General features: G+C 43.0%; 1 protein-coding gene across 1 annotated transcript in view; it reads left to right on the top strand.

The window, feature by feature from the left end:
- The window catches only part of LOC141063328 (gastrula zinc finger protein XlCGF66.1-like), a 243,991-nt gene that overhangs the window by 138,314 nt on the left and 86,240 nt on the right, over positions 1 to 19,437 (top strand). The gene's annotated exons all lie outside the window — the stretch shown is intronic.

Here is a 19,437-nt window from a genome sequence, read left to right as displayed (position 1 = left end):
GCAGGGGTGGGGAACCTCAGGCCCCAGGGCCATTTACGGCCCTTGATGACCTTTTGTCAGGCCTCCGAGCAGATTCTCAGGGACTGCATTCTTGGGCAGGGAGCTGTATTTTGATTGCCAGAAGCTCATTAATTTCTTCTTGCTCTGTTAGCACACACACGCAGTGTTCACTACTGAACATTGAAGGGCATGCAATGAAAGATTAAGTCATGAAACCAGTGCCAGAGTCAGGATGTACTTTGTGGGCGGAGTTTGTATGGCCCCCGAAGGATGGTATAAATATCCAAATGGCCCTTGGAAGAAAGAAGGTTCCCCACCCCTGGTCTATAGCATGGGGATGCTGCTTCATCTGCCTGCCATAGAAGCGATCAGCCTGCAAAAAATGACTGTCCCATAGTGGGACAAAGTGTAAAAGATAAAATGAAATAAAAAAAACATGTAACTAATTGTAAAAATATAAAAAAATAATAATAATAAAAAAGTCAATATTTATTCTAACATTAAATAAATATTTGAATTTAAAAAATCTAAACAGTAAAAGTACACATATTTGGTATTGCCACGTCCATAACGACCCAACCTATAAAACTGTTCCACTAGGTAACCCCTTTAGTGAACAACATAAAAGCAAAGGCAAAAAACAATGCTTTGTCATCATACCGCCAAACAAAAAGTGGAAAAACACTTGATCAATAAATAAACATGGTACCGCTGAAAACATCATCTTGTCCCGCAAAAAAAAAAGCCCCCATACAGTGTCATCAGCGGAAAAATAAAAAAGTTACAGCTCTCAGAAAAAAGCGATGAAAAAATAATTATTTTTTATATATAATAGTTTTTATTGTATAAACATGAAAAATAGTTTTTATTGTATAAACATGAAAAATGATATAAATGAGGTATTGCTGTAATCGTACTGTCCCGAAGAATAAAACTGCTTTATCAATTTTACCACACCTGGAACGGTATAAACGCCCCCCCCCCAAAAAAAAAAGAAATTCATGAATTGATGGTTTTTGTTCATTCTGCATCCAAAAATCAGAATAAAAAGTGATCAAAAAATGTCAAAAAATTATAGCTCTCAAAATGTGGTGATGCAAAAACTATTTTTACAATGAAAAGCATCTTTTAGTGTGTGACAGCTGCCAAACGTAAAAACCCGCTATAACACCTCATTCACATGTCCTGATATTTCGGGTACTGGTACTGTGCTGGCGATCGGCACAAGCAGGGGAGAATGATGAGAGTCGTGTTCAGCACCTGGCGCTGGGGAACAGCGCTTACTGTAACGCTTCTTCCCCGGTGCCAATGCGTGTCACATGAATGACATCCATGTGTTTTATGTGTGCACGTATGCTGGCCCACGCTGACATTCAAAATCGACGTCAGCGTGTTTTGCTCATGGACACACGGTCCGTGGAAACACACTGACATGTGCACAGACCCATTCACTTGAATAGGCAAATAGCGCTCCGTTCCTCCCGCGTCTCTCCGCATGGCTGCCCAATGGTATAAAATTCTGTGACACACCCATGATGTCTATATGATCACTGCAAACCCTAGATGAATTCATTGAGAGGTGTAATTCATAAAATGGGGTCACTTATAGGGGGTTCTGCTGTTCTGGCACCTCATGGGCTATCCCAGTGTGTCATGGCACCTGCAAACCATAACAGTAAAATCTAGCGCTCCTTCCCTTCTGAACTCTGCCATGCACCTAAACAGTGGTTTACCCCCACATATGGGATATCAGCATACTCAGGACAATTTGCACAATAACTCTTGGGGTCCAATTTCTTCTGTTACCCTTGAGAAAATAAAAAATTGGCTTAGAAAAGATCATTTTTGTGGAAAAAAATATTTTTTACTTTTATGGCTCTACGTTATAAACTTCTGTGAAGCATTTGAGGTTCAAAGTGCTCACCACACATCTAGATAAGTTCCCTGGGGGGGTCTAGTTTCCCAAATGGGGTCACTTGTGGGGGGTTTCCACTGTTTAGGCACATCAGGGGCTCTCCAAACGCGACATGACACGGGCAGACCATTCCATCAAAATCTGCATTCTAAAACATCACTACTTCCCTTCTGAGCCCCAATGTGCACCCATACAGTACTTTTCTGCCACATATGGTGTATCAGTGTACTCAGGAGAAATTGGACAACTTTTGGGGTCCAATTTCTACTGTTGCCCTTGGGAAAATAAAATATTGGGGACTAAAAATCATGTTTTTAGAAAAAATTATTTTTATATTTTCACGCCCAGACGCTATAGTGAAACACCTGGGCGTTCAAAGTTCATATCACACATTTAGATAAGTTCCTTGGGGGTGTATTTTCCAAAAAGGGGTCACTTGTAGGGATTTCCACTGTCTAGGCACATCAGGGGCTATCCAAACACAACATAGCGTCCAATCTCAATTCCAGCCAATTTTGTGTTGAAAAAGTCAAATGGCACTCCTTCCCTTCCGAGCTCTACCATGCGCCCAAACAGTTGTTTACCCCCACATATCAGGTATCAGTGTACTCAGGACAAATTGCACAATAACTTTTGCAGTCCAAATTTTCCTGTTACCCTTGGGGAAAAAACATTCCAAAAATTCCTGTGAAGCACCAGAAGGGTTAGTAAACTTCTGACATGTGGTTTTGAGCACCCTGAGGGGTGCAGTTTTCAAAATGGTATCACTTTTGGGTATTTTCTATCATATAGACCCCTCAAAGTGACTTCAAATGTGATGTGGTCCCTAAAAAAAAATGGTGTTGTAGAAATGAGAAATCGCTGGTCAACTTCTAACCCTTAGAACTTCCTAAACCTTATGGTTCCAAAATTGTGATGATGTAAAGTAGACATGTGGGAAATGTTATTAGGTCTTTTGTGTGACATATCTGTGTGATTAATGGGCATGAAAATTCAAAATTGGAAAATTGCTAAATTTTCCACCAAATTTCCATTTTTTTCACAAATAAACGCAAGTCATGTCAAAGAAATTTTACCACTAACATGAAGTAAAATATGTCATGAGAAAACAATGTCAGAATCACCGGGATCCATGGAAGCGTTCCAGAGTTATTATCTCATAAAGGGACAGTGGTCAGAATTGTAAAAATTGGCCCGGGCATTAACGTGCAAACCACCCTTGGGGGTAAAGGGGTTAATGGCTAACTGAAAAGATGGTAACACATTGCAAGCTTTCCAGACAACTCAGGTCTCTTCAGGCATAGAATAATACAAAATCTGAAGAATCACATAGCACAGACATAATGCAATAGGTAAGACAAATGACGTGAAGTAGAACTATCATTATGGGAGAGGGATAAACAGTGGTGGCCACAAATATTGGAACAGTTCATAGATTAGGAGTGTGAAAGTTTTATTGTCCCCTGGTAGGGGTCTGGTTCTGTGTTGTGATACCCAACAAGGTCTGAGAAGAAAATTCCTTAATTTATATAAAAAGACATAAATCCATGTGACACATTCATTCCTGCATTGAGAGTGTCAAAGGCTGTCATGAGTTTATACTCCCAGATCCTTCTGTTTCTCTGAGATTTGAAGTTACCTTTTTAATACAAGTAATTTCATGTCCATGGTGCTGTGATCAGGGCTGCAAAAATGTTTTGCCACAGGTAGATCTATTCTTTTTTCTCTTATTGTGTAGTTGTCAGAATTCATCCTTGTTCTAAGTTTTTGCCCTGTCTCTTCCACATACAGACCCCCAGTTGGACAGTTGGTACAAATAATTAAGTACACCACACTTTCATACCTTACACCACTCTTAATTATTTGTGGAGTTACAACATTTGACATTTGCCTGCATTTTTATATCTACACATGGTTTACACAAATTATATTTTCTTGTGGTAACTCTATACTATTTACCATTAGAAGCTGTGTAGTTTTGTAATTATCTGTATGTATACATGATTGATTACCACTTCTGTCTCTGCAAAAACAATCCCCTTTAATCCCTTTCCGATATTGGGCATAAATGTACGCCAATGTCGGTCTCCCTTCCTTTGATGTGGGCTCCGTCGCTGAGCCCACATCTTTTCAGGCACATGTCAGCTGTCAACTACTCCACCTGTGGCACGCACACAGAGATGGGGTAACAACAAGTGTAGGAAGATGACAGTCCATTGAGTCCATACAAGGTGCAAGGACAGTTGATCCGAGGATCACAACCTGGCTTCTCTACACATATCCATGGTTCAGCAATGGTCAATGGAGCAGATCTGTATTCTTTCCAACCGAGGCTGAAAATCCCTAGGTTATTTCCTATAGAATGATAGATCCGTGTCCCTCAATTATTTAAACTATTTGCATAGTTTTTCCCTCTCTGCTTTAGAAGTCAACAAACTGGCTCCATAACACAATGCATAATTAGCATATCAGCAAACATCACTAGTGATCAAGGATAAGCGCACAATAAAAGTCAATATTACCGGCTTACACAAACAAAAGTCTGTTTTCTTGACCAACTAGAAATTAAACACTTAAATTTAAAGCCAACATACAGATAACATTCTATTATTCTTCGTTTGCTAAAAATAGTCGTCTGGTTAATTAAGGAACAAAGCTGTATGTCTTCACAATGCCAAAAGTAAAAAAAAAAATGTTTTTAAAAATATTAAAAAAGTTAAAAAAAATATGAAAGTTCAAATTCCCCCTTTTGCCCCATTTAAAATAAAACAATAAAAAAATATACATATTTGGTATTGCTGCATTCAGAATCACCCGATCTATCAACATAAAAAATGAATTAACCCAATCACTAAACGGCGTAATGAGAAAAAACGTAAAAAAAAAATGCCAGAATTAAGTTTTTTTGGTCGCCACACGATTGCATTAAAATACAATAATAGGCGATCAGAAGATCGTATCTGCACCAAAACGGTATCATTAAAAGCGTCAGCTCGGCACACAAAATATAAGCCTTCACCCAACCCAAGATCATGAAAAATGAAGATGCGACGGGTATCAGAAAATGGCGCAATTCTTTCATACTTTACCTAATTAAGAGGAGTTATTTTTACTGATAAATGTTTGTTTTGGGTCGTTTATTTTCTGTTGGTATTTGGTTTATCCTATAAAACTCCCATATAATATTCTCACCTTGAATTTATCCTATAAAACTCCCATATAATATTCTCACCTTGAATTTATCCTATAAAACTCCCATATAATATTCTCACCTTGAATTTATTCTATAAAACTCCCATATAATATTCTCACCTTGAATTTATCCTATAAAACTCCCATATAATATTCTCACCTAGAATTTATCCTATAAAACTCCCATATAATATTCTCACCTTGAATTTATCCTATAAAACTCCCATATAATATTCTCACCTTGAATTTATCCTATAAAACTCCCATATAATATTCTCACCTTGAATTTATCCTATAAAACTCCCATATAATATTCTCACCTTGAATTTATTCTATAAAACTCCCATATAATATTCCATCTTGGACGCACGCCGCGTGCATCATGTTTTTGTACAATCTGTGAATAATATATATAGGTTCTCCCCGTCTGAGTTATTTTTGAAGGTCAACAAAATACGATTTTCCTGTAATTCATTTCTCACACTCTAGGTATAATAATGACTCTTCCCTGTGTGGGATTTTTGATGTTAAAAAAGGTTGTCGGTACTTGCTTTCTGGGGTCTCTTGAGGTTTTTACGTCATGTGAGCCCTGTGCCCAATCGGCGCTTGCATCACTGTCCCCACCTTCGGACAAATCAAGCATCATGAGGCCGTCAGAGAGCAGCCGCAGCCCTGGCTTCCTGTTCATGTTCAATATGTCCGAAGGAACAGTGAAGCTGCCGCTGATTGGGTGCAGGGCTCGTGTGATGTGACAACATCACATAAGCCCCGGGACAGTGAGTCTCAACACCACTGAAGTGGAGCCGGCACGCCAGCGGAGTAGGAGTGTTTTTATTTTAATGAGGCCAAACGTGAGGAATGCGGTGGACACCGCATCTGGAGGCACATTTGCCCCTCTCCTATATACTGACAAGCTCATTACCTTAGAGAGATCATTCTCCTCAATGCCTAAAGCACCATCGTCCTTTCTGATAGATGCCTATAAGCTCTACACAATCTACAGTGGGGAAAAAAAGTATTTAGTCAGTCAGCAATAGTGCAAGTTCCACCACTTAAAAAGATGAGAGGCGTCTGTAATTTACATCATAGGTAGACCTCAACTATGGGAGACAAACTGAGAAAAAAAAATCCAGAAAATCACATTGTCTGTTTTTTTTTCATTTTATTTGCATATTATGGTGGAAAATAAGTATTTGGTCAGAAACAAAATTTCATCTCTATACTTTGTGATATATCCTTTGTTGGCAATGACAGAGGTCAAACGTTTTCTGTAAGTCTTCACAAGGTTGCCACACACTGTTGTTGGTATGTTGGCCCATTCCTCCATGCAGATCTCCTCTAGAGCAGTGATGTTTTTGGCTTTTCGCTTGGCAACACGGACTTTCAACTCCCTCCAAAGGTTTTCTATAGGGTTGAGATCTGGAGACTGGCTAGGCCACTCCAGGACCTTGAAATGCTTCTTACGAAGCCACTCCTTCGTTGCCCTGGCGGTGTGCTTTGGATCATTGTCATGTTGAAAGACCCAGCCACGTTTCATCTTCAATGCCCTTGCTGATGGAAGGAGGTTTGCACTCAAAATCTCAAGATACATGGCCCCATTCATTCTTTCATGTACCCGGATCAGTCGTCCTGGCCCCTTTGCAGAGAAACAGCCCCAAAGCATGATGTTTCCACCACCATGCTTTACAGTAGGTATGGTGTTTGATGGATGCAACTCACTATTCTTTTTCCTCCAAACACGACAAGTTGTGTTTCTACCAAACAGTTCCAGTTTGGTTTCATCAGACCATAGGACATTCTCCCAAAACTCCTCTGGATCATCCAAATGCTCTCTAGCAAACTTCAGACGGGCCCGGACATGTACAGGCTTAAGCAGTGGGACACGTCTGGCACTGCAGGATCTGAGTCCATGGTGGCGTAGTGTGTTACTTATGGTAGGCCTTGTTACATTGGTCCCAGCTCTCTGCAGTTCATTCACTAGGTCCCCCTGCGTGGTTCTGGGATTTTTGCTCACCGTTCTTGTGATCATTCTGACCCCACGGGGTGGGATTTTGCGTGGAGCACCAGATCGAGGGAGATTATCAGTGGTCTTGTATGTCTTCCATTTTCTAATTATTGCTCCCACAGTTGATTTCTTCACTCCAAGCTGGTTGGCTATTGCAGATTCAGTCTTCCCATCCTGGTGCAGGGCTACAATTTTGTTTCTGGTGTCCTTTGACAGCTCTTTGGTCTTCACCATAGTGGAGTTTGGAGTCAGACTGTTTGAGGGTGTGCACAGGTGTCTTTTTATACTGATAACAAGTTTAAACAGGTGCCATTACTACAGGTAATGAGTGGAGGAAAGAGGAGACTCTTAAAGAAGAAGTTACAGGTCTGTGAGAGCCAGAAATCTTGATTGCTTGTTTCTGACCAAATACTTATTTTCCACCATAATATGCAAATAAAATGAAAAAAAAACAGACAATGTGATTTTCTGGATTTTTTTTTCTCAGTTTGTCTCCCATAGTTGAGGTCTACCTATGATGTAAATTACAGACGCCTCTCATCTTTTTAAGTGGTGGAACTTGCACTATTGCTGACTGACTAAATACTTTTTTTCCCCACTGTATATACCACACGTTACTGAAGAAGGTCAAATTGACCGAAACGTCTTTTTTCGTGTACTACAATAAACTGCCTTACAAATACCTTTAAGTTGAGTGCTAGGTTCATATTTGTTGCTTTAACGGTTTGGGAACCTAACCTTAGCACCATCTTGAGTTGTGCTCACGGTGTTCTTTCTAAACGTGAGGAATGAGCTCACTGAGAAAAAAAAAAATATATATACCGTATTTTTTGCACTATAAGACACACCTAGGTTTTACAGGAAATTAGGAAAAGAAAATTGAAGCAAAAAATGTGGTTAATTCTGTACTTAATATCCCCTATCCTGGTATATATGGTCCCCTCATCCCTATTCTGATACACATGGCTGTTGTGAGCTCATTTTCTCGTTCACCTTTGATGTCCGATGAACTCCCTCTGCTGGTGAAAGGAGGTGGTGAAACTGATTTGAATGGGAGAAACCTGTCACCTGAACAGGTGGATTGCGATTGGACATCCGGAATCTCTGAGTGGATATAAGGCAGCCGACGCCCTGTAGGGTTGCTGGTGATATCTCTGCTCTGAGCTCTGGCCTCCAGTTCGGTTCCTGTCTTCTAAAGCTAAGTTTTGCTCTTATTGTTCCATGAGATTTCGTCTGATTTGCTTAGTTTTGTGTTCTGCCAGCCCCGGCTGGGGCTCTGCTGAATTTCCATTTTTGTCCCTGATCCGTTAAATCTCTTTTGCTCTGTCTTCAGAATATATCGGAGTGCTGAGATAGGGATTTTGAAGTCTAGTGACTTCAGGGCCGTTTTTCCTGTCAGACGTGTTGGGACATTTTTGGTAGGGTTTTTGCGGATTGCAGCCAGCATCTTTTCTGTCCTTTCCTATCTAGTTAGTCGGGCCCCATCGTTTGCTCTGCCTGTCTTTCTGTCTGTGTTTGTGTTTTCATCTGTTTTCACCGACAATACATGTTGGGGGCTGTCTATTGCTTTGGGGTCTGCTCTGGGACAGTTTAGATTGCCCCTTTCTTTCTTTAGGCTTATTTAGTTCTCAGGATGTGAAGAGGCGTCTAGGACCACCGTAGGAATGCTCCACGGCTACTGTTAGTTGTTGTGAATAGGATCAGGGGTCTGCAATCCGCTAGCTACCAACCTCTCCGGTTTTCTGGAATTAGCTTGCATTTTCCTCCTCCGGTGACTCATTCATAACAGAATCACCAGCCATACCGCAGATTCTAGGGTACTCAATAGCAGGAAGGAATTGTAAAAAAAAAAAAAAAGTGTCAGAATTTTTTTTTTTTTAATGTATATTTTTTCCTCTTTTTCTCTGGGGCCGTAGGAGGAATTTTTTCTTAATGGAGATTAAGCAATTGTCTGATCGTGTGGAGCATCTCGCTGCTGAAGTGCGGGGAATTTCTGCCTATCTTGCTCATTCACATGCTGCTGAACCAAAGATTCCTACTCCTGATGTGTTTTTTGGGGATCGGTCTAAATTTTTGAATTTTAAGAATAATTGTAAATTATTTCTTGCCTTGAAGCCTAGTTCATTGGGGAGCTCTGTGCAGCAGGTTAAAATTATCATCTCTTTGCTGCGCGGCGATCCCCAGGATTGGGCGTTTTCTTTGACACCTGATGATCCTATTCTAACTAATGTGGACGCATTTTTTCAATCCTTGGGGTTGTTGTATGATGAACCTAATGCTATTGATCAAGCTGAAAAAGCCCTGTTGGCACTGAGCCAGGGTCGGGATTCTGCAGAGTTGTACTGTCAAAAATTCCGAACGTGGGCGGTCCTTACTACCTGGAATGATGGTGCCTTGGCAGCTCTCTTTCGGAAGGGTTTGTCAGAAACCGTAAAAGATACTATGGTGGGATTTCCTGTTCCCTCTGGTCTTGGCGATTCTATGTCATTAGCCATTCAGGTTGATCGGCGTTTACGTGAATGTAAAATTACACGAGAAATGTTGCCACCTGTTGAACAAATGTCTTAACCTATGCAATGTGATAGAGTTTTGTCTAGGGCGCAACGTCAGGAGTTCAGAAGGCGTAATAAGCTGTGTTTTTTCTGTGGAGATGCCTCTCATAATATTTCTGTCTGCCCTAAGGGAGAGAAACGTTTTGCACACACATTTGCTGTGGGTGGTGTACAACCTAAGTTTCTTCTGGCAATTACTCTGATCTGCTCCCTGTCCACATTTTCCGCAAAGGCTTTTGTGGATTCAGGAGCGGCTCTGAACCTGATGGACTTGGATTTTGCTAAACGTTGTGGGTTTCCTATGACACCTCTGCATACACCTATCCCTTTGAGGGGGATTGATGCTACTCCTTTGGCGAAGAATAAACTTCACTCTTGGACCCAGGTGGTAATGCGGGTCGCCCCGGACCATCAAGAAAATTGCAGATTTTTGGTGTTGCATAATTTGCATGATACCATTGTTCTGGGGTTTCCCTGGTTGCAAATCCATAATCCAGTTTTGGATTGGAAATCTGTGTCTGTGGTGAGTTGGGGTTGTCAGTGTGCTGTTAGTGACACTCCTGTTTTCTCCACCTCTCCCCAGTCGCATGATGTTCCTGACTATTTGGCTGATTTGTATGACGTATTTAGTGAGAATAAGTCTGCGTCTTTGCCTCCTCATAGGAGTTATGACTGTGCAATTGAGCTGAGCCCTGGGTTTAAATTTCCCAAGGGTCGACTTTTCAATTTATCTGTACCCGAGCATGAGGCTATGCGACCTTATATTAAGGAGTCATTGGAGAAGGGTCATATTAGACCATCCTCTTCACCCTTGGGTGCTGGTTTTTTTTTCGTGGCCAAGAAAGATGGTTCATTAAGGCCTTGTATTGACTATCGTTCCCTCAACAAAATTACTGTTAAATATCAGTATCCGTTACCCCTGATTTCTGATCTATTCTCCAGAGTTAAAGGTGCTTGCTGGTTTACCAAGTTTGACCTCAGGGGGGCATATAATCTTATTCGCATTAAGCATGGGGATGAATGGAAGACGGCGTTTAATACTCCGGAGGGACATTTTGAGTACCTGGTGATCACTTTTGGGCTCACTAATGCCCCTTCTGTCTTCCAGTGCTTCATGAATGAAATTTTACGGGACTTTGTGGATACATTTTTGATCATCTATCTGGATGATATTTTGATCTTTTCCAGGGATTGGGATTCTCATGTGGAACATGTTTGGACTGTGTTCCGGATTTTGAGGGAGAATTCCCTGGATGTTAAGGTGTGGAAATGCCTTTTTGGTGTACAGAGGATTTCATTTTTGGGATTTATTTTGTGTCCATCAACTACTGAAATGGACCCGGCCAAGGTACAGGCCATTTATGATTGGGTTCAGCCCACTTCTTTGAAGGCCCTCCAGAAGTTTTTGCTAATTTTTATCGTAAATTTATAGCTAATTTTTCAGGTATTGCCAAACCATTGACTGATTTGACTAAGAAGGGTGCTGATGTGCTGAATTGGTCTCCAGAGGTTGTTTCTTCCATTCAGGAGCTGAAGCGGAGGTTCACTTCTGCTCCGGTTTTGCGGCAACCTGATGTCTCACTCCCGTTTCAGGTAGAGGTGGACTGTTGTGAGTTCATTTTCCCCTTCACTACTGAGGCCCGAGGAACTCCCTCTTCTGGTAAAGAAAGGTAGTGAGCCTGATTATCAAACACCTGAGTCTGATGATGATGACTGGCTGAGTGGAGTTACTGACTGGATATAAAGCTGCTGACGCCCTTCTGCCCTGCGGGTGATTTCTCTGTGGGATCCTTGGAGACCAGTCTGAATTCCTGCTCCTCTAAAGCTAAGTTTTCTGCTCGGCTTTTTGCATTTGTGCTTAGACTTTGTTTTGCTTTGTTTTTCTGGATTTCTGCCTTTCCCTGCTGGGGTGTGCTGAATTCCTTTAGCTCTGTCTTCAGAAAATACCTGAGTGCTGATTTAGTTTTTGAAGCCTAGCTGCTTCAGGGTCTTTTTCATATCAGCTTGTTGGCTTATGTCTTTGATAGGGTTTTGGCAGATTGCAGACAGCAACCTTCCTTTCCTGTTCTGTTTAGCTAGCTTGGGCCCCATCGTTTGCTCAGCCTATCTTTCTATCTGTGTGAGTGTTTTTTCATCTTGCTTCACCGTCATTATATGTTGGGGGCTGCCTTTTACTTTGGGGTCTGCTCTGGGGCAGTTTAGATTTCCTTTTCTGTCTTTAGGCTATTTAGCGCTCCGGCTGTGATCGAGGGGTCTAGGGCATCGTAGGAACCCCCCACGGCTACTGCTAGTTGTGTTGATAGGTTCAGGGGTCTGCAATCTGATAGTTGCCAACTTCTCTGGTTTTCTGGACGTAGCTTCTATTTTTGTGTCTGCCTCCTACGGTGACTCAATCATAACAGAATCACCCGACATACCGCAGATCCAGGGTACTCAATAGCAGGAAAGAATTGTACAAAAAAAAAAAAAAGTCTGTATATTTTTTCCTCTATATCTCTGAGGCCGTAGGGGGAATTTTTTTTCTCTCAATGGAGATAAAGCAATTGTCTGATCGTGTGGAGCAGTTCGCTGCGGAAGTGCGGGGAATTTCCGCCTACCTTGCTCATTCACATGCTGCTGAACCAAAGATTCCTACACCTGATGTATTTTTTGGGGATCGGTCTAAATTTTTGAATTTCAAAAATAATTGTAAATTATTTTTTGCCTTGAAGCCTAACTCGTCAGGGAGCTCCGTGCAGCAGGTTAAAATTGTCATCTCTTTGTTGCGTGGTGATCCCCAGGATTGGGCGTTTTCTTTGAAACCAGATGATCCTATTCTGACTAATGTGAACGCATTTTTTCAGGCCTTGGGGTTGTTGTATGATGAACCTAATGCCATTGATCAGGCTGAAAAGACCCTGCTGGCATTGAACCAGGGTCGTGATTCTGCAGAATTGTACTGTCAAAAATTCCAAAAGTGGGCAGTACTTACTACCTGGAATGATAATGCCTTGGCTGCGCTCTTTCGGAAGGGGTTGTCAGAAGCCGTAAAAGATACTATGGTGGGATTTCCTGTTCCCTCTGGTCTTGACGATTCTATGTCATTAGCCATTCAGATTGATCGGCGTTTGCGCAAACGCAAAGCTGCACGAGAGGTGTTGCCACCTGTTGAACAAACGTCTGAACCTATGCAATGTGATAGAGTTTTTTCCAGAGAGCAGCATTAGGAGTTCAGAAGGCGTAATAAGTTGTGTTTTTTCTGTGGAGATGCCTCGCATATTATTTCTGTCTGTCCTAAATGAGAGAAACGCTTTGCACACACGTTTTCTGTTGGTGGTGTTCAACCTAAGTTTCTTCTGGCTATTACTCTGATCTGCTTCCTGTCCACATTTTCCACCAAGGCTTTTGTGGATTCGGGAGCAGCCCTAAACCTAATGGACTTGGATTTTGCTAAACGTTGTGGATTTCCGATGACACCTCTGCAGACGCCGATCCCTTTGAGGGGGATTGATGCTACTCCTTTGGCTAAAAATAAACCTCAGTTTTGGACCCAGGTGGTAATGCGGGTTGCCAGACCATCAAGAAAATTGCAGATTTTTGGTGTTGCATAATCTGCATGATACTATTGTTCTGGGGTTTCCCTGGTTACAAATTCATAATCCAGTTTTGGATTGGAAATCTGTGTCTGTGGTGAGTTGGGGTTGTCGGTGTGCCCTTAGTGAGGCTCCGGTGTTTTCCACCTCTCCTCAGTCGCATGATGTTCCTGATTATTTGGCGGACTTTTATGATGTATTTAGTGAGAATGAGTCTGCGTCTCTGCCTCCTCATAGGAGTTATGACTGTGCAATTGAACTGAGCCCGGGGTGTAAATTTCCCAAGGGTCGGCTCTTCAATTTATCTGTACCCGAGCACGAGGCTATGCAATCCTATATTAAGGAGGCGTTGGAGAAGGGTCATATTAGACCATCCTCGTCACCCTTAGGTGCCGGTTTTTTTTTTGTAGCCAAAAAGGATGGATCATTACGACCTTGTATTGATTATCGTGCCCTCAACAAAATTACTGTTAAATATCAGTATCCGTTACCCCTGATTTCTGATCTATTCTCCAGAGTTAAAGGTGCTTGCTGGTTTACCAAGCTTGACCTCAGGGGGGCGTATAATCTTATTCGCATTAAGCATGGGGATGAATGGAAGACGGCGTTTAATACTCCGGAGGGACATTTTGAGTACCTGGTGATGCCTTTTGGGCTCACTAATGCCCCTTCTGTCTTCCAGTGCTTCATGAACGATATTTTCCGAGATTTTGTCGATAAATTTTTGATTATCTATCTGGATGATATTTTGATCTTCTCCAAGGATTGGGATTCTCATGTGGAACATATTTGGACTGTGTTCCGGATCTTGAGGGAGAATTCCCTGTATGTCAAAGGATCTAAATGCCTTTTTGGAGTACAGAGGATTTCTTTTTTGGGATTTATTTTGTCCCGGTCAACTATTGAAATGGACCCGGCCAAGGTACAGGCCATTTACGATTGGGTTCAGCCCACTTCTTTGAAGGCCCTCCAGAAGTTTTTGGGTTTTGCTAATTTTTATCGGAAATTTATAGCAAAATTTTCTAGTATTGCCAAGCCATTGACTGATTTGACTAAGAAGGGTGCTGATGTGTTAAATTGGTCTCCGGAGGCTGTTTCTTCCTTTCAGGAGCTGAAGCGAAGATTCACCTCCGCCCCGGTTTTGCGTTAACCTGATGTCTCACTTCCGTTCCAGGTAGAGGTGGATGCTTCTGAGATTGGTGCAGGAGCTGTTTTGTCCCAAAAGGATCCTGTAACATCTAAAATGAATCCCTGTGCTTTCTTTTCCCGAAAGTTCTCTCCATCTGAACGTAGCTATGATGTGGGGAATCGGGAACTGTTGGCCATGAAATGGGCATTTGAGGAGTGGAGACATTGGCTGAAGGGAGCTAAGCATCAAGTCGTGGTCCTCACTGACCACAAGAATTTGATTTACCTAGAGTCGGCTAAGCACTTGAAACCTAGACAGGCTAGGTGGGCCTTGTTTTTTACACGTTTTGATTTTGTGGTTTCTTTTCTTCCTGGAACTAAGAATGTCAAGGCAGACGCCCTCTCTAGGAGCTTCTTTGCTGATTCTCCTGTGGTGACCAAGCCTGCTACCATCTTAGGCGAAGGGGTAGTTCTTTCTGCCATCTCGCCCGATTTGAGACGTGCTCTGGAAGAGTTCAAGGAGGACAAACCTGAGCGTTGTCCCAGTGGAAAGTTGTATGTTCCTGACCAGTGGAAGAAGAGAGTGATGTCTGAAGTTCATTGCTCTGCTTTGGCTGGTCATCCAGGTATTTTTGGTACTAGAGATCTGGTGAGTCGGTCTTTTTGGTGGCCCTCCTTGTCTCGTGATGTCAGGAATTTTGTGCAGTCCTGTGGGACGTGCGCCCGGTCTAAATCGTGTTCTCGCTCTAGTGGGTTGTTGATGCCTTTGCCTGTCCCCAAGAGGCCATGGACCCATATTTCAATGGATTTCATCTCTGATATGCCTGTCTCTCAAAGGATGACTGTTATTTGGGTGATTTGTGATAGGTTCTCTAAGATGGTTCATCTTGTACCACTCCCTAAGTTTCCGTCTTCCTCTGAGTTGGTGCCCCTGTTTTTACAACAGGTGGTTCGCTTGCACGGGATTCCTGAGAACATTGTATCTGACAGAGGAGTCCAGTTTGTGTCTAGATTTTGGAGAACTTTCTGTTCCAAGCTGGGAATTCAGTTGTCCTTCTCCTCTGCTTTTCACCCTCAGACCAATGGGCAGACAGAGAGAACAAACCAGACCTTGGAGTCATATTTGAGATGTTTTATTTCTGCTGATCAGGATGATTGGGTTTCATTTTTGCCCTTGGCCGAATTTGCTTTAAATAATAGAGCTAGTTCTGCCACTTTGAGGTCACCTTTTTTTTGTAACTTTGGGTTTCATCCTCGATTTTCTTCAGGGCAGGTGGAGCCCTCTGCCTGCCCAAGTGTTGACACTGTGGTGGAGAGAATGCACCAGATCTGGGACCAAGTGGTGGATAAGTTATCTCTCTCCCAGGAAAAGGCCCAGCGGTTTTCCAACCGACATAGGACCATTGGTCCCCCGTTTAAGGTTGGTGATATGGTGTGGCTATCATCAAAAAATATTGCTATGAAGGTGGCTTCTCCTAAGTTTAAGCCTAGATTTATTGGACCTTACAAGATTTTGGAGATTATTAATCCGGTCTCTTTTCGTTTGGCTCTTCCTGTCACATTTAAAATCCATAATGTGTTCCATAAATCTTTGTTGAAGAGGTTTGTTGAACCTGTTGTTCCGGGGGTGGCACCTCCAGACCCTGTATTGGTTGAAGGTAACATGGAATATGAGGTAGAGAAAGTACTCGATTCCCGTCTGGCTAGACAAAGACTCCAGTATTTGGTTAAGTGGAAGGGTTATGGTCAGGGGGATAATTCCTGGGTCTCTGCCTCTGATATTCATGCCAAAAGATTGGTGCGTGCCTTTCATCGGGCTCACCCTAATCGCCCTGGTGGCATGGTTGAGGGTTCGGTGACCCCTCCTCAAGGGGGAGGTACTGTTGTGAGTTCATTTTCCCCTTCACTACTGAGGCCCGAGGAACTCCCTCTTCTGGTAAAGAAAGGTAGTGAGCCTGATTATCAAACACCTGAGTCTGATGATGATGACTGGCTGAGTGGAGTTACTGACTGGATATAAGGCTGCCGACGCCCTTCTGCCCTGCAGGTGATTTCTCTGTGGGATCCTTGGAGACCAGTCTGAATTCCTGCTCCTCTAAAGCTAAGTTTTCTGCTTGGCTTTTTGCATTTGTGCTTAGACTTTGTTTTGCTTTGTTTTTCTAGATTTCTGCCTTTCCCTGCTGGGGTGTGCTGAATTCCTTTAGCTCTGTCTTCAGAAAATACCTGAGTGCTGATTTAGTTTTTGAAGCCTAGCTGCTTCAGGGTCTTTTTCATATCAGCTTGTTGGCTTATGTCTTTGATAGGGTTGTGGCAGATTGCAGACAGCAACCTTCCTTTCCTGTTCTGTTTAGCTAGCTTGGGCCCCATCGTTTGTTCAGCCTATCTTTCTGTGTGAGTGTTTTTCATCTTGCTTCACCGTCATTATATGTTGGGGGCTGCCTTTTACTTTGGGGTCTGCTCTGGAGCAGTTTAGATTTCCTTTTCTGTCTTTAGGCTATTTAGCGCTCCGGCTGTGATCGAGGGGTCTAGGGCATCGTAGGAACCCCCCACGGCTACTGCTAGTTGTGTTGATAGGTTCAGGGGTCTGCAATCTGATAGTTGCTCTTTTTGGTGGCCCACATTATCTCGTGATGTCAGGAATTTTGTGCAGACCTGTGGGACTTAGTCCCGGTCTAAACCTTGTTCTCGCTCTAGTGGGTTGTTGATGCCTTTGCCGGTGCCCAGGAGGCCATGGACCCATATTTCAATGGATTTTATTTCTGATTTGCCTGTCTCTCAGAGAATGACTGTTATCTGGGTGATTTGTGATAGATTCTCTAAGATGGTCCATCTTGTACCACTCCCTAAGTTGCCATCTTCCTCAGAGTTGGTGCCCTTGTTTTTGCAACAGGTAGATCGCGTGCATGGGATTCCTGAAAACATTGTATCTGACAGAGGAGTTGTTTGTCTCTAGATTTTGGAGGACTTTTTGTTCCAAGCTGGGAATTCAGTTTCCTTCTCCTCTGCATTTCACCCTCAGACCAATGGGCAGACGGAGAGAACAAACCAGACTTTGGAGTCTTATTTGAGATGTTTTATCTCTGCTGATCAGGATGATTGGGTCTCATTTTTGACCTTGGCCGAATTTGCTTTAAATAATAGAGCTAGTTCTGCCACTTTGATGTCACCTTTTTTTTTGTAACTTTGGGTTTCATCCTCTATTCTCTTCAGGGCAGTTGGAGTCTTCTGCCTGTCCAGGTGTTGACACTGTGGTTGAGAGAATGCACCAGATTTGGGACCAAGTGGTGGATAAGTTGTCTCTCTCCCAGGAAAAGGCCCAGCGGTTTTCCAACCGGCATAGGACCATTGGACCCCGGTTTAAGGTGGGTGATATGGTTTGGTTGTCATCAAAGAATATCTCTATGAAGGTGGCTTCTCCAAAGTTGAAACCTAGATTTATTGGACCTTACAAGATTTTGGAGATTCTTAATCCGGTCTCTTTTCAATTGGCTCTTCCTGTTACATTTAAGATCCATAACGTGTTTCATAAGTCTCTGTTGAAGAGGTTTGTTGAGCCAGTAGTTCCTGTGGTGGCACCTCCTGACCCTGTATTGGTTGAAGGTAATGTGGAATATGAGGTTGAGAAGATACTGGATTCTCGTCTGACTAGACGGAGACTCCAGTATTTGGTTAAGTGGAAGGGTTATGGCCAGGAGGATAATTCTTGGGTCTCTGCATCTGATATTCATGCCGAAAGATTGGTTCGTGCTTTTCATCAGGCCCATCCTGATCGGCCTGGTGGCGTGGATGAGGGTTCGGTGACCCCTACTCAAGGGGGAGGTACTGTTGTGAGCTCATTTTCTCGTTCACCTTTGATGTCCGATGAACTCCCTCTACTGGTGAAAGGAGGTGGTGAAACTGATTTGGATGGGAGAAACCTGTCACCTGAACAGGTGGATTGCGATTGGACATCCGGAATCTCTGAGTGGATATAAGGCAGCCTTGTAGGGTTGCTGGTGATTTCTCTGCTCTGAGCTCTGGCCTCCAGTTCAGTTCCTGTCTCCAAAAGCTAAGTTTTGCTCTGTTATTGTTCCATGAGATTTTGTCTGATTTGCTTAGTTTTGTGTTCTGCCAGCCCCGGCTGGGGCTCTACTGAATTTCCATTTTTGTCCCTGATCGGTCAAATCTCTTTTGCTCTGTCTTCAGAATATATCGGAGTGCTGATATAGGGATTTTGAAGTCTAGTGACTTCAGAGCCGTTTTTCCTATCAGACGTGTTGAGACATTTTTGGTAGGGTTTTTGCGGATTGCAGCCAGCATCTTTTCTGTCCTTTCCTATCTAGTTAGTTGGGCCCCATTGTTTGCTCTGCCTGTCTTTCTGTCTGTGTTTTCATCTGTTTTCACTGACAATACATGTTGGGGGCTGTCTATTGCTTTGGGGTCTGCTCTGGGGCAGTTTAGATTTCCCCTTTCTTTCTTTAGGCTTATTTAGATCTCCAGCTATGAAGAGGCGTCTAGGACCACCGTAGGAACGCTCCACGGCTACTGTTAGTTGTTGTGAATAGGCTCAGGGGTCTGCAATCCGCTAGCTACCAACCTCTCCGGTTTTCTGGACTTAGCTTGCATTTTTGTTTTTTCCTCCTCCGGTGACTCATTCATAACACATGGCCCCCTCATCCCTACCTTGGTATACATAGATCCCTCATCCCTATCCTAGTATGCATGGCCCCATCCTTATCCTGGTATGCAGAGCCCCCATTTTGTCATAGTATGCATGGTCCTCATCCTTATCCTGGTATGCAGGGCCCCCATCTTGTCCTAGTATGCAGGGTCCCATCCCTATTCTGGCATGATTGGCCCCATCCCGCTCCTGGTATGCAGTGCCCCATCTCATCGTAGTATGCATGGCCCCCATCCTTATCCTGGTATGCAGGGCACCATCACTATTCGGGTATGACTGGCCCCCCATTCCAGTCCTGGAATGCATAGCTCAATCCTTATAATTGGCCCCCATCCTGGTATCCATGGCCCCATCACAAAACATTAAAAAAAAGCATTACACTTACCTACCCGGCACTCCCTTGCTGAATCCTG

This window comes from Dendrobates tinctorius, unplaced genomic scaffold, assembly GCF_039654945.1.
Source record: "Dendrobates tinctorius isolate UK_male_01 unplaced genomic scaffold, ASM3965494v1 ptg000249l, whole genome shotgun sequence".
Taxonomy (NCBI): Eukaryota; Metazoa; Chordata; class Amphibia; order Anura; family Dendrobatidae; genus Dendrobates; species Dendrobates tinctorius.
Note: the sequence above shows the minus strand (reverse complement) of the source record. Positions and strands in the feature narration are given on the sequence as shown.